This window comes from Pteropus alecto, unplaced genomic scaffold (genome assembly GCF_000325575.1).
Source record: "Pteropus alecto unplaced genomic scaffold, ASM32557v1 scaffold5, whole genome shotgun sequence".
NCBI classification, from domain to species: domain Eukaryota; kingdom Metazoa; phylum Chordata; class Mammalia; order Chiroptera; family Pteropodidae; genus Pteropus; species Pteropus alecto.
In genome coordinates this window covers 4,135,217-4,147,620 of record NW_006441953.1, presented here as the reverse complement: position 1 = coordinate 4,147,620, position 12,404 = coordinate 4,135,217, and the positions used below count along the sequence as shown (strand labels likewise).

The 12,404-nt window shown below is 32.8% G+C and overlaps 1 protein-coding gene across 4 annotated transcripts in view; it reads left to right on the top strand.

The window, feature by feature from the left end:
- The window catches only part of PPA2 (pyrophosphatase (inorganic) 2), a 76,723-nt gene that overhangs the window by 35,245 nt on the left and 29,074 nt on the right, over positions 1–12,404 (top strand). The window lies entirely within an intron of this gene.

The following is a 12,404-nucleotide window of genomic DNA, read 5'->3' as shown; positions in this document are numbered from 1 at the left end:
TTCCCTCCCTCCCTTTTTCTTTCTTAGATATCCCTTTTGTTCGTTTGAGTAACAAAAAAAACTAAGGAAGGAGTTTTCATCAAGGACATAAGCTATTTCTACACCTAGTTTTTATTCTGTCATGTACAAATGAAGGGAAAGATAACTGCCCTCTGACAATTTTTTTTAAATTTATTTCTAATTTATTTTTTATTTTTTTATGGTGACATTGGTTAACGAAATCCAATAAGTTTCAGCTGTACACTTTAACAGTAAGGCATATATATATTTACACTGTGTGTTCATCTCTCATAGTTCTTTCTGTCACCACATATTTGACACCCTTTACCCCGTCTACCTCCCCACTTCCCCCACACCCTACCCTCTGGTAACCAAAGAATAGACACATTTGTCTTGTTCTTTATCATACAGGAAAAGATTTATACTATTCACCACTGAGTATGTTGGCTATGGGCTTGTCATATATGGTCTATGGGCTTGTCATATATGTATATATGTACCACAGCTTCGTTAGCCAATCATAGGACAGTTGGGTTGCTTCCATGTCCTGGCCACTGTGAATAATGCTGCTATGAACATTGTTGTGCAAATATCTTTTCGTATATGGGTTTTCAAGGCTTTGGGGTGAATACTCAGTAGAAAGATTGCTGGATCATGTGGTAGATCAATTCTTAGTTTTTTGAGCAACTTCCATACTGTTTTCCATAGTGGCTGTACCAATTTGTGACAAAATTTTGATGTCCCAGAAATTTAAGTACTAGAAATTGCTTGCTGTAATGAAGAGTTGACTTTCTTTGGAGTCAGACAAAGTACATTTTGAGTTCTGGCATTGCTGCTTTCTATTTGAGTGACTTTGGGTAGATCATTTAACTTTTCTGAATTTCAGTTCGCTAATGTATAAATTAAGATAATTATACCTACTGTGAGGTTGTTGACAGAATAAGAGAGGATTTACTTAAAGCATCAGGCTGTTACATGCAAGTGTTGACTCTGTGGCCGCTCTTCTATGACCATTTTTTCCCCTATTTTTCTACTCTTTTTTCTTTCAGTTTTATTTTTAAGATCTTGATTACTTATAGACATCAAATCTTATCTCAGCTGGAAACTAGATCATTTATGAAATGACCAAAACTTTGCATTTAAAACCTTTGCTTGCATACAGAACAGCAAAAATGATTTTATTTTATTCCTGCATTTAATTGAGAAAGGGAGGGGTATGATAGAATGAACTACATTTAACCTCGGGGTCAAAAATAAAACAAGAAACTATAATTAAAATATGAGGCTTGAATTCATAAACTATATATATTGTTGTTTAATTATTTTACCCTGGGTTTCTTTATTATCATCTTTAATGTATTTCTTATACATGCATATGAAGAAGAGTAAATAAATATCCAGTTTAAACATTTTTTGAAACTTTAAATAACTGCTCCTCAAATGAAAACTGATAATAAAATGGTGCAACAGCGGGCCAAAACAGATCATTTGTGAAGTGGCACACTAAAGTCATGAAACTCCAGTAAGGGATGTTCTTTAAAACTGGAGATCTGAGCACCAGAATGAAACTAGTCTTTAGGTGGAATAAATTAATTCTTAACTTAGTACTATTGAAAGTGTGATTTAATATTTTAAACTCCCTGGCATATGCCAAACACTGGTGCCTGTTCTAGTAACTATTATTGTTCTTAATTTAGAAGGTGTTCAAAGTTAAATAACTTGCCCAAGTTTGCTCATCTAGATACTGGAATCACGATTTAAACTCAGTTCTGTTTGATTATAAAGTCCATTGTTCATTTACAGTATTATACTGAGCAATTTCTACTTGATTGTAGTCATTTATGGTTTGTAACTAGAGGTATTGAAACAGATTACATAGGCTAATACCTTCCTCCTTCTTGAGTGTCCTAAGGCTTAGAATGAAAAATTTTAGCCCTCTTTTACTTTATTTCTGTTCGTACCCAGAGTGACGATGACTTTGCATTTATTCATTCTAAATTCTTTGTGTGCTTGTACAAAAAGACATGTAGAAATACTGAAACCATGATGTGCAGAAATAGTGAAGCTTACTTAGGTTGAGGTGAAATTATCAGACTAGATTAATTAAAAGTGTTTTGAAAGGAAAAAAAGACTTTTTTTTCCCCTTCTGTTAAAGATAACACGTATTAACTTCATCATGAAAAATATAATTCTTTATAAGTTTTTAAAATCCTAAAATTAACAGATGAATATCATTGACATATTTTGCTCTAAAAAGGTATGCTGACATTGTGTTTTGTATTTATTTCCAGAGTGAGTGAGGTGGAGTGGGGAGCGAGAACCGATTTATTCCCTTTAAAGATATTTGCATATTGTTCACACTGGATAGTGCCTTAAGTACTCTTATTTATCTAGATTTTGTAAAGTAAGTTCTGTAGTTTTAAGAGTTACAAATGTTTTCTTTTTTCTTCTCATTTCTCTTACCTTCACATTATTATAATGTATTCTACATATCTTTATTGAATTTTCTTATGTCTTGCTTATTTTACAGTGACCCAAGGCAAAAATAGATATAGGCACAAATTGAAAGGCTCAAGAAATTGTATTATAAGTTTATTTTTAAATAATCAATCATAGAATACTAGGTAACCCTATATAGCAGCTTTTATTTTATTTTTAATTTAAAATCACGTTTTGATTTATATTTATCATATCTTTCAAACATCATCCAGCTGTTCTGTCAGCTATTTCAGGCAACAGAGTTCCTGTTGTTCTGCTGCTTAAGCAAGTGTTAATGGACAGAAATTATTCCTAATTACTCTTTTTTTCCCCACTTCTTAGCCTGCTGTGTTGTTTGTGTTTTCATTAGCAATTGCTAAAGAGGGGAATTGGAGGAGATGAGAACTGAGAGATGCTCAATTATTGCAGTGGTTGAAAACTTCCTGAATTTGCCGAGAAATTTTTTAAAGTTAATTTAAGAAAAACAATTCATGTGATTTGATTACAATATTTAATTGCTTTCTCTTGTATCATATAATAATTAATTCCTCTTGTAAAAGCGCCTAACTTTCGATTCAGGAGGAGGTTAAGTATTGTAAGCATGTGGCTTATTTTATATGATGTTACAGGTTAAAATAGAACCTTGGCAGGAGTGAGGAGGCCTCAAATAAATAACCAATTTCATGATTATGCTTCTCATAACTTATGATTTTATTATAATAAGAAAAATGTATATTTGGATTCATATGATTAAATATTAGCTAATGGATATTAAAAGTTTGGTGCTTTACTATATATCTTTGAAAATTAATAAACTATATTTAATATTAAGTCAAGCAACTTTTAAAAGTTTATTGTGTGTCCCTCCCATATTTACCTTCTAAAATCACAAATACAGGATTTTGGATGACATTTTTTTAAATTATAAAAACAATATACTTGGAAATAAAATTTTAGAAGTATAAAAGTGGTATATAAAATGAAAAGTAAAGTTCTTCTCCCTTCCAACCTCCAGTCTTAATTCTCATATCCTCTTCCCCATAACTTTTTAGTTCTTTTGAGTGGTTGCTTCTCTTCTGTAAGCAACGTGCTTACACCTGTTTCTTAATTTATGTAGTTTCCTTGTTGACTCAGGTTGTTGCTTTGAACCATTAGGAATTTGACTTCTTAAACATTTCTCAATTTTGTTATCATATTTCTTCCTCCATTATCTTAGTAATTCTCAGTATTATACTTTGAGCTATATTGATTGCGTTGTTAATTTTAAACAGTAACTGGTGGCTGCCCAGGATAGAACTAGGCCATTGAGGTTTCCGTTCTTCTCTCCTTCTCTGCCCCTTACTGCCTGGCTTCTCTCAGCTACACTCTTAGTTCTACAGTGTCAAAATGTAAGTTCTGTTCTTTTCCTATAACTGTTTTTCATGTTTTGTCTCTTGAATTTGAAAGTCGAAAACTAATAAATAGCACTTATAGTATTTATGTGAATATTATTTGCCTAGTTTATCATGCCATGTGTTAAATGATCAGTTTTGGACAGGCTGTTCTCTGAGCCCTCAGCATAGCCATCATTACGGGCTTCTTTTTATTGCCCGCCTGGATTCTTAGTTCTCCTCTTTTCTTAGATTCTTCGATGTCCTCTTTTTATTTTTCCTTTTTCACTGTTGACTGGTGTACATTTTCCAAAAATTTTTACAGAAAATGCACGGGAGATTGATTCTGAGTCCATATATATCGAACTGTCTTTTTTTTGGAGGCGGCGGTTGTGGGGGCGGGTAGGGAGTGTCACCTTCTACTTAAATAACTTTAAAACATCTAATGTAGTAACTTTAAATGTAAATTACTTTGCAAGAACTGAAATTTCTATCATAAAGGAGTAAGTGGTTTTATAACAGTTTAAACATTTGTCATCTATACTTACTGGAATATTTATTAGATCAACAGGAGAAAAGATTAAAAACAAATAGGAAAGCATAGGTATCTGGAAATTTTAAAAATTCTGTGGTTTTCTGAGGATGTGTATAATACAGAAATTTATAAAGAAATTTATTTTCTACACATTTTTATTGTTAGACATTTAAAAACTAAATCCCTCCTATTAATTTCCACTACCTTAAGAAATAGTTGACATAATACCAATTTTTTTATAATACCAATTTTTTGACATAATACCAATTTTTTCTTTTCTGAAAACGGTCTGTTTTGATTTATAGACGGTATGTGTGTGTATGTATGTGTGTGTATGTGTGTGTGTATGTATGTGTGTGTATGTGTGTATGTATGTGTGTATGTATGTGTGTATATATATGTTTGTGTGTGTATGTGTATGTATGTGTGTATGTATGTGTATGTATCTGTGTATATATATGTTTGTGTGTGTGTGTATTTACTATATTAATCCAGATACATTTAAGTTGTGATTCTGCAATGAAGTTTGGAGTTGTTTTATTTGTTATGAAATAGTGTCTTTGATCCTAATGAACATATGTGCAGACTTTGGTAGAATGTAATATCCTGTATAATATTTATGGTTTTTAACTTTGACATGACTGAACTAAAATTAGCAATTGCATCAGAGAACATGTTTAAGTTAGAAAGAAACTATGGTTGCTGGCTGTATTTCTGTAATTTCTACATTACTATTTAAATCTTTAAGTTTTGTCTTCTGAAACTGGAATAGCCACTGTGAATTTTTTTTTTTTTTAAGTCTAACATTTGAAAATAAATTCCCTATACTCCCTGATAGAAAATTGGTCACTATGGCTGGTTCTTGGAGAGCACTAAAGCCATTTAATGCATTATAATTAGGTTCTAGGCCCTAATGCTCTGAATGGTACCGTGATGACCTGAGGGAGTTAGCAAGACTCCCAAGACACCTAAATTGTTACTAGAGAATGCCTTGGCCATTAAGAATAATAGCACTCGGTTATGAAATAGCCAAGTTCAGAGCCTTTTAAGAAAATCGAAATGCTAAGGCATGTATTATTTCTCTCGTGGTTAAATTAACCAGCTTCTATAATGTAGAGCTTCATATATTCACCAAACAAATGTTTGAGCCTCTTCAGAACTGCCAGTGATGCCTGAGGATTTTATGTCAGGTGAAGTAATGTCATAGGAAGGTAATTAGGCCTAGAAGCTACCTCACATTAAAGAGCAATAAAAATTTCTTTTGTTTGGTCTCTAAATAAATAAAAACGATTGTCTCTTTTCTTGTAATAACTATTGCCTGTACAGTGATTTTACAATTTAAAAAAATTAAAAATTGAAAAGTAAAAATTGAAATCAGAAGAGTTATATTGATATAGATACATTCTGGGATGAATCATTTACATGAATGATAAGAGAATTATTTTAAATGAAACAGTTGAGACTTTTTAAAAGGCCAGCATTGCACTTTTCTTAAAATTATCATAATTTACATGTATTTTATATATAGTAGTTTTCCTTATCAATGGAGGGTACATTCTAAGACTCCCAGTGGATGCCTGAAACCACAGTTAATATTGAATCCTATCTATACTGTTTTTTCCAACATACCTATATGTTGCAAACATACCTATAATAAACTTTACGAATTAGGCACAGTAAGAGATTAACAATAACTAATAATGGAATAGAACAATTCTGACAATATACTGTAACAAAAGTTATGTGAATTTGGTCACTTGTTTCAGAGTATTCTTTCTGAAGTCTTCGATATATAGGCTCAGATGCTTTCTGGGGTAACATGTTGCCATCATTTGAAACAACACTGTTCTCTGTTCATGTCTTCCAGACACAGATTTAATGCCTTTTGCATCTTAACTAAGCACTTGTTGTGCAGTATGTCATTAACTTTTGCAGTCTGAGATGCAGTTGCAAAAATAACATAGATTTCTTTTTCCTGTTTCAGTTTCACGGATAGATTTGTTTTTATTCATTCATTCATTCATTCATTTATTCATTCATTCATTCATTTACAAGACAACCCTTGGTTGACCTCACAGATTGCAAAGACCTTGTCAGCTTACAGTCCCTTATTTTTTATTTTTTATTTTATGCCTACAGCACCTGGTCTTCCTAGGTGGTCTCCCATCCAATACTGGCCAGGCCCAACCTTGCTTAGCTTCCGAGAGCAGACGAGATCGTAGATTTATTCTTACCATAGATTTAGCAATGTCAGTGTACAGTTTTTCTTATTAAGTCGAGAATTTTTACCTTTTCATTTAAAGGAAGCACTTTATAGCTACTCTTTGGTATATCCAAATTGCCAGCATCACTACTATTGCACTTTGGGAACATTGTTAAGTAAAATAAACGTGACTTGAACACAAGTGCTTTGATACAAATCAGTCTGATAACCAAAATGACTAACAGGTGGGAGGCATCTATAGCAAGGAAACGCTGGACAAAGAGGTGATTCATTGGACAGAGCAGAGTGGCAGGAGAATTTATCATGCTACTCAGAATGGTGAGCAATTTAAACTTACAAATTATTTTTTTCTGGAATTTTTCATTTAAATTTTTTGGACCATGGTTGACTGCAGGTAACTGAAACCATGGAAGGGGAGAGACCATGGATAACAGGGCCTGTATTGTCTTTCAAGGAAGGAAACATGGAAACCGAGTCTCTATGGCTTAAATTTTCATTTGCTAAATGAACACTTTTAGGGTTTCCGCAATTATTATTTTAAAAATAGGCAAATTAATAATGGTGTTTGATTTCCTTATTTTCTGTAATACAATTTAATACAGTCATTTAGGGAAAAAAATAGGGAATAGCATAGTAATCTTAAGGGAAAATATTCATGTTAACCCTTGTAACCAGAAAGAATGGAATGCAGTTTGCTTTCATGTGTGTGTACTCTTTTGCACAGAAATGGGCTAGCAGGTCATCGTTGTCATAGCAAAACTCTAACATTTCTGAAAGAATTACTGTGTGCTAAGGAACTATGCTGAATGGTTCCTTTGGAATAGCAGTTTAGTGTTTATATAAACTCAAGCAAGATATGCTAGTGTTCTCCTTTTTTTTCTTTCAGATTAGGAAACTGAGGCTCTGGTGTGGGAGGTGGTTAGTAACTTGTCTAAAGCCTCACGGAGAGCCACCAGAATCCAGTTGGGCTCCAGAACCTGTGCCCTTCAGCACTGCATCGCACTGCCCACCTGAAAAGTACCGGAGTGGTCAGATGTATTTGTGGCCTGGGACAGTGTTCCTTTCTGGGAGCGCTGACCATTTGCTCTTAATTTAGGCATCAGTGGGATAATTGTGATTAGAGGTCCCAATGAAAAGATGGCTCTTTTGATCTTCATTCCTTTGATCCCATTGTTATACCTTAATAGATGTGGGTGTATAGGGATGGGGTATGGGAGGAGGCAGTTGAGGAACAGGGACAAATCGAATAAAATGTACTATAATTCAGAATAGAATTAAATTTCTGGGGATCTTTAGTCTCTGTTTTGAACCCTGACCTCTTTTTGTGTCTTTTAGGTTTCAGTCATATTTCTATGATCTGGTGAAAAGTAAGGGAGACCTAAATTGTAAAGTCCGTTCTTGAGTTCTTTAGTTATCTGACCTTGGAAAAGTCATAACCTCTCTAAACTTCAGTTTCTTCTCTAAAGTTGATCCTCTGATCAGTAAATGTTCCCTAGGGTTCTTCCCATCTCTAAATTTTGGTGGTTCTAGGAGATATTTTTAATTCATTATTTTTTGCCTGTCTTCTTCTCAAGTAGAAAGATCTAAATTATCTACAAAGTTAGTGAAGTTTAAAGAAACACAAAGGATCATGAGATAGACTTCTTGAGGACATTGGCTCATTTTTGAGTACTTTAGCGTAGCTATGAAGTGATGGAGCTGGAACTTCAGTGAAAGTCTGTCTGACCCAAAGCCTGAGCTTTTAGCCCCTTCATTATAGACTTCATATTAAAATTAGAGTAGAAAAATATTTGAATTTCTATTATGAGCAAGACATCCAGATGGTTTTTATTTTATTGGTCATGTAATATTTTTTTACAAAATGATAATGAACATATATATTTCTGGAAATATTTTACCAAGTCTCTTCTGAGAGGCTTTTCTGATAAAATACACATGCCTCTATACAGAATTCGTTTGGTATTACTTATTTAGAAGTGTGTTAATTTCTATTTTTCATGTGTTGATAGTAGAATTTGTGGGAAAGGAAAATGGAGAAGGAAAGACAGCTGAAATGAAGGATACTGTTCAGTAGTCTATGTACTCTTAAACATAGATTTGCAGAACAGGGTTGAAAACATAAAAATTTTTTAGAGATCCTGAGTAAGCACAAACTATTAAAACAATTCTCTGAGCTGGAACCTCTACGTGTGATGCAGAAAACACACTGAGTGCTCTGGAAAGGAACTGTTGTTTCTTGCGCATGTTTATAAAATGTCATTAAAAGCATATGTTCTTGCTTCCCCAGATTTTGTTAGAGGCCAGTGTATACATGATTAGTTCTCTGAGAGCAGCATCTGTGCTAGTGGAATGAGAGTTTTGTGCATTTGCGTCACTTCCTTTGGTAACAGCTATTGAATTGAAAACTCCTTTTTATTTTTTTACCCTCTTCTGACAAAATTTCAAGCATGAAACCATTGCCTAGTGTCTTGGGGTTTTTGTTTGTTTGTTTTAAATAATACACGCAAAGAGATATGGCACTACATTTATGTTACTGGTTTTTATCTAAAAATAAAAATGATAAGTCCAGCTGATTGTATGCTCTCCTCACTTCATTATATGGTTTGGTGGAAATAATCCAGATAAAAATGGCATTTTAGTTTTTTTCTTTAGATCTTCCTCGTGGAAGTACAGGTGGTTCTCAAGTTGAGCATGTGAGTGGGAGGTTAGAAATGGGAATGTTATGGTTTGATAAAACTCAGTGGGCGATTCTGATAAGTTCCTCCAAATTGAGAACCATTCCATTAATCTTTTTTCACTAATTGGATATTCTAATCTTGGATGTAGAATATTTGATAACAATTTCGATATGCATTTAGTTGAGAGATGTAGTTTCTATTTCCTGACAGATTTCCATATGTTAATGCATTGTGACCATATTTTCCTGAAAGTCCTTGAACATATTCTTAATAACTACTTTAAAATCCTTTTTGCATGGGTCACCTCAGGATTGATTTCTCTTGACTCTTTTTCCTCTTGATTAGGAGTCTCAGAAATATTCCAATATGTACAATAAATCCAATATGTACAATGGTCATCTGTGACAGGAATTTGTTCCATATTGAGTATGCAGTGTGCTTACCTTTTTGAGTATTTTGGTTTTCTTTTTTTTTATAAGTTATCTATCTTGTTACGGGATAACCTGAGAAATGTGTTGAAACATGAATTCATTGCCTCATCTTTATCAGAAGTTTCTGTTTTCTGTAAAGCAAAATGTTTTAGATAGTTTAGCATTCTTTTTAATTGCTATTAATTTGATTAATATACTTGAACTGAGTGAAAGACTTATTTCAGAAATAAAAGTAGTTTTATTTATATATTCCCTCTGTTCCAAATGTTTTTAAAAATGGTTATTTAATTTAAGCATGCTAGAAATGAAAACTTTGTAGGAACTAAATTGTAATAATATTAGAAGTAAAGGCAAATATGTCTTTCTTTAAATAAGAAACTAATTTAAAATTCACTTGAGGCTCATCTTTACCATAAAGAAAAAAAAGTTTATAGAAAAAGGTTATGAATTTGTATGTGTGTCTGTGTATGTCCAGATGCCTGTTACATTAAGTGCTTATTTACAGTGTTCATATCTATTTCTAGCTACATTGATTTTTCGGTAGAGTTATGCACATTAAAAATACAGTAACTGTCAACATTAATGAAAATATTTTAATAATTTTCTAAGTCATTAATTCATATTTATTGATTTATTTTTTTAGAGATGAAGCATAAAGATATAAAGATAAAGGCTATAGGTTTGCCTCTGGGTATAACTTTGGCAGCATCACATGGACAAGGTTTTAGGGGATTGAAGGGCTGATAACTAATATTTGTTAAAATTTACCTTTAATTTTTTTAGGTGATTTTCATATATTATGTAATTTTCACAACAACCTTGATTTCTTTTTCTTCATTTTTATATTTGAAGAAACAGACCATGTATTGTATTTTCCCAAGCTGACACAATATATGAGTGCCGGAACTGGAATTTGAACTTAGTGCTATCTAATTCCAAACAGGATGTTTTTTATTAAGTGAGAGTGTGTTTTTCTTTTTTGGTTTGTTTTTAAATTTTTTAATTCTATATCTAGTTTAAGGGACTGGATATAGTTCTTTTTTGGTGGGTTGGAGAGTCATTTAAAATTTTTTATTGTTAATCTTGAGATTTACTGTATTGTACTTACTGAATGTGTTGTCATGATTTTCTCATGCTTCAAATTAATGTTTTCTTAGTTTTAGTACATAATCATTTTTAAAATTCATTGTTTTAATATGTCTCTATATTAAAAAGATCTCATACTTTAGATCTCTCTCATATTGTTCATAGGTCACATATATAAAATTAATCTTGTCAACTTGAATTTTATCTCATTTACATTATTACTATTTGCCTATTTGGCAAAAAAATAGAATATTGTCTTAAAGTATGTTTGATTTCGAAATCCGGATAAAATTGAGGTCTTGGCAGACACACATGACTAGAAACTACCCCTAGTGTGAGAGAGTGTATTTTATATATAAAAAGAATAGGAAGAAAATTCACAAACAACTTTTATTTCCCTTAGTACATCACAATCTGTGACATTCTCTTAGGTTTTGGAAACAACTGAGTTGGTTTATACTTAAAAGAAACTTGATTACATAAAAGGCGTACACTATCCCTGATGAAGAAAAAGGGTGTTATAAAGAATAGAAAGTGTTATGATCCTCTCATATCTACAGAGATAGAATCATAGGCTTTGACTAAGATAGATTAATTTCTTTGCTTTTATAAATTCCTTATTCAAAATTAGTTAATAAAAATAATAAACGGAGAGCTCTGGACTTGGGAAAACCAAATTGACCTTTAAAATTTGTTACTATATTCCATTATTATCTTCTGTTTTGCCCTTTTAGCTAATTTAATAAATTTATAAAATTTCCAATGGATTTCTTTAGAACTTTGATTATTTATAAATCTGTCTTTAATTTTAATATAAATATTCTCTTGAGACTGTAATCTTTGTTGATCAAACTTTCAAAGTTGAAAATAGCTCTATAATAAAGTAAATCATGACTGTACACTGTCAGAAATTGATAACTTTTATGAAGCCTTTTAAAAAAAACTCAGGTGATAACATATTTAGGTGACTGCTTTTATTTAATGTTACAGACTAGTCTTTTTTTAGCTCTTTGATACTTTAAGTTTTATTTAAGCTTCATCTTTACTAGTTTTTGTTGTTTTTACTCTTTTCTTTTATTGATAATTCCTCTTAGTTCTACTTTCTACAGATACCCAAAATTGACCATTTGTCACCACCTCATACAACTGCTTTTATCTAAGCCTTCATCGATGTCACCTGTGTGGATCCTCTCGGTAGCCTCTTATTGAATTTTCTGCTTCCACTTCTTTCTCTACACAACAGATAGAGAAATCTTCCTAAAACATGTGCTCCTCTGCCCAGAACCCTCTAATGCAGGGGTCCCCAATCCTTGGGCCGTGACCCGGTACACGTCCATGGCCCGTTAGGAACTGGGCCACACAGCAGGAGGTGAGCGGCAGGCGAGCAAGCGAAGCTTCATCTGTTTGCAGCTACTCTCCAGCGCTAGCATCACCGCCTCAGCTCCATCTCAGATCATCAGGCATTAGATTCTCATAGGAGCACCGGTCCCTGGTACCAAAAAGGTTAGGGACCGCTGCTCTAATGGTTTCCCATCTCAAAGTAAAAGGCAAAGTCTTGGTATGGCCCTAAGTGTCATATGTGACTGGCCTATGACTGCTTCT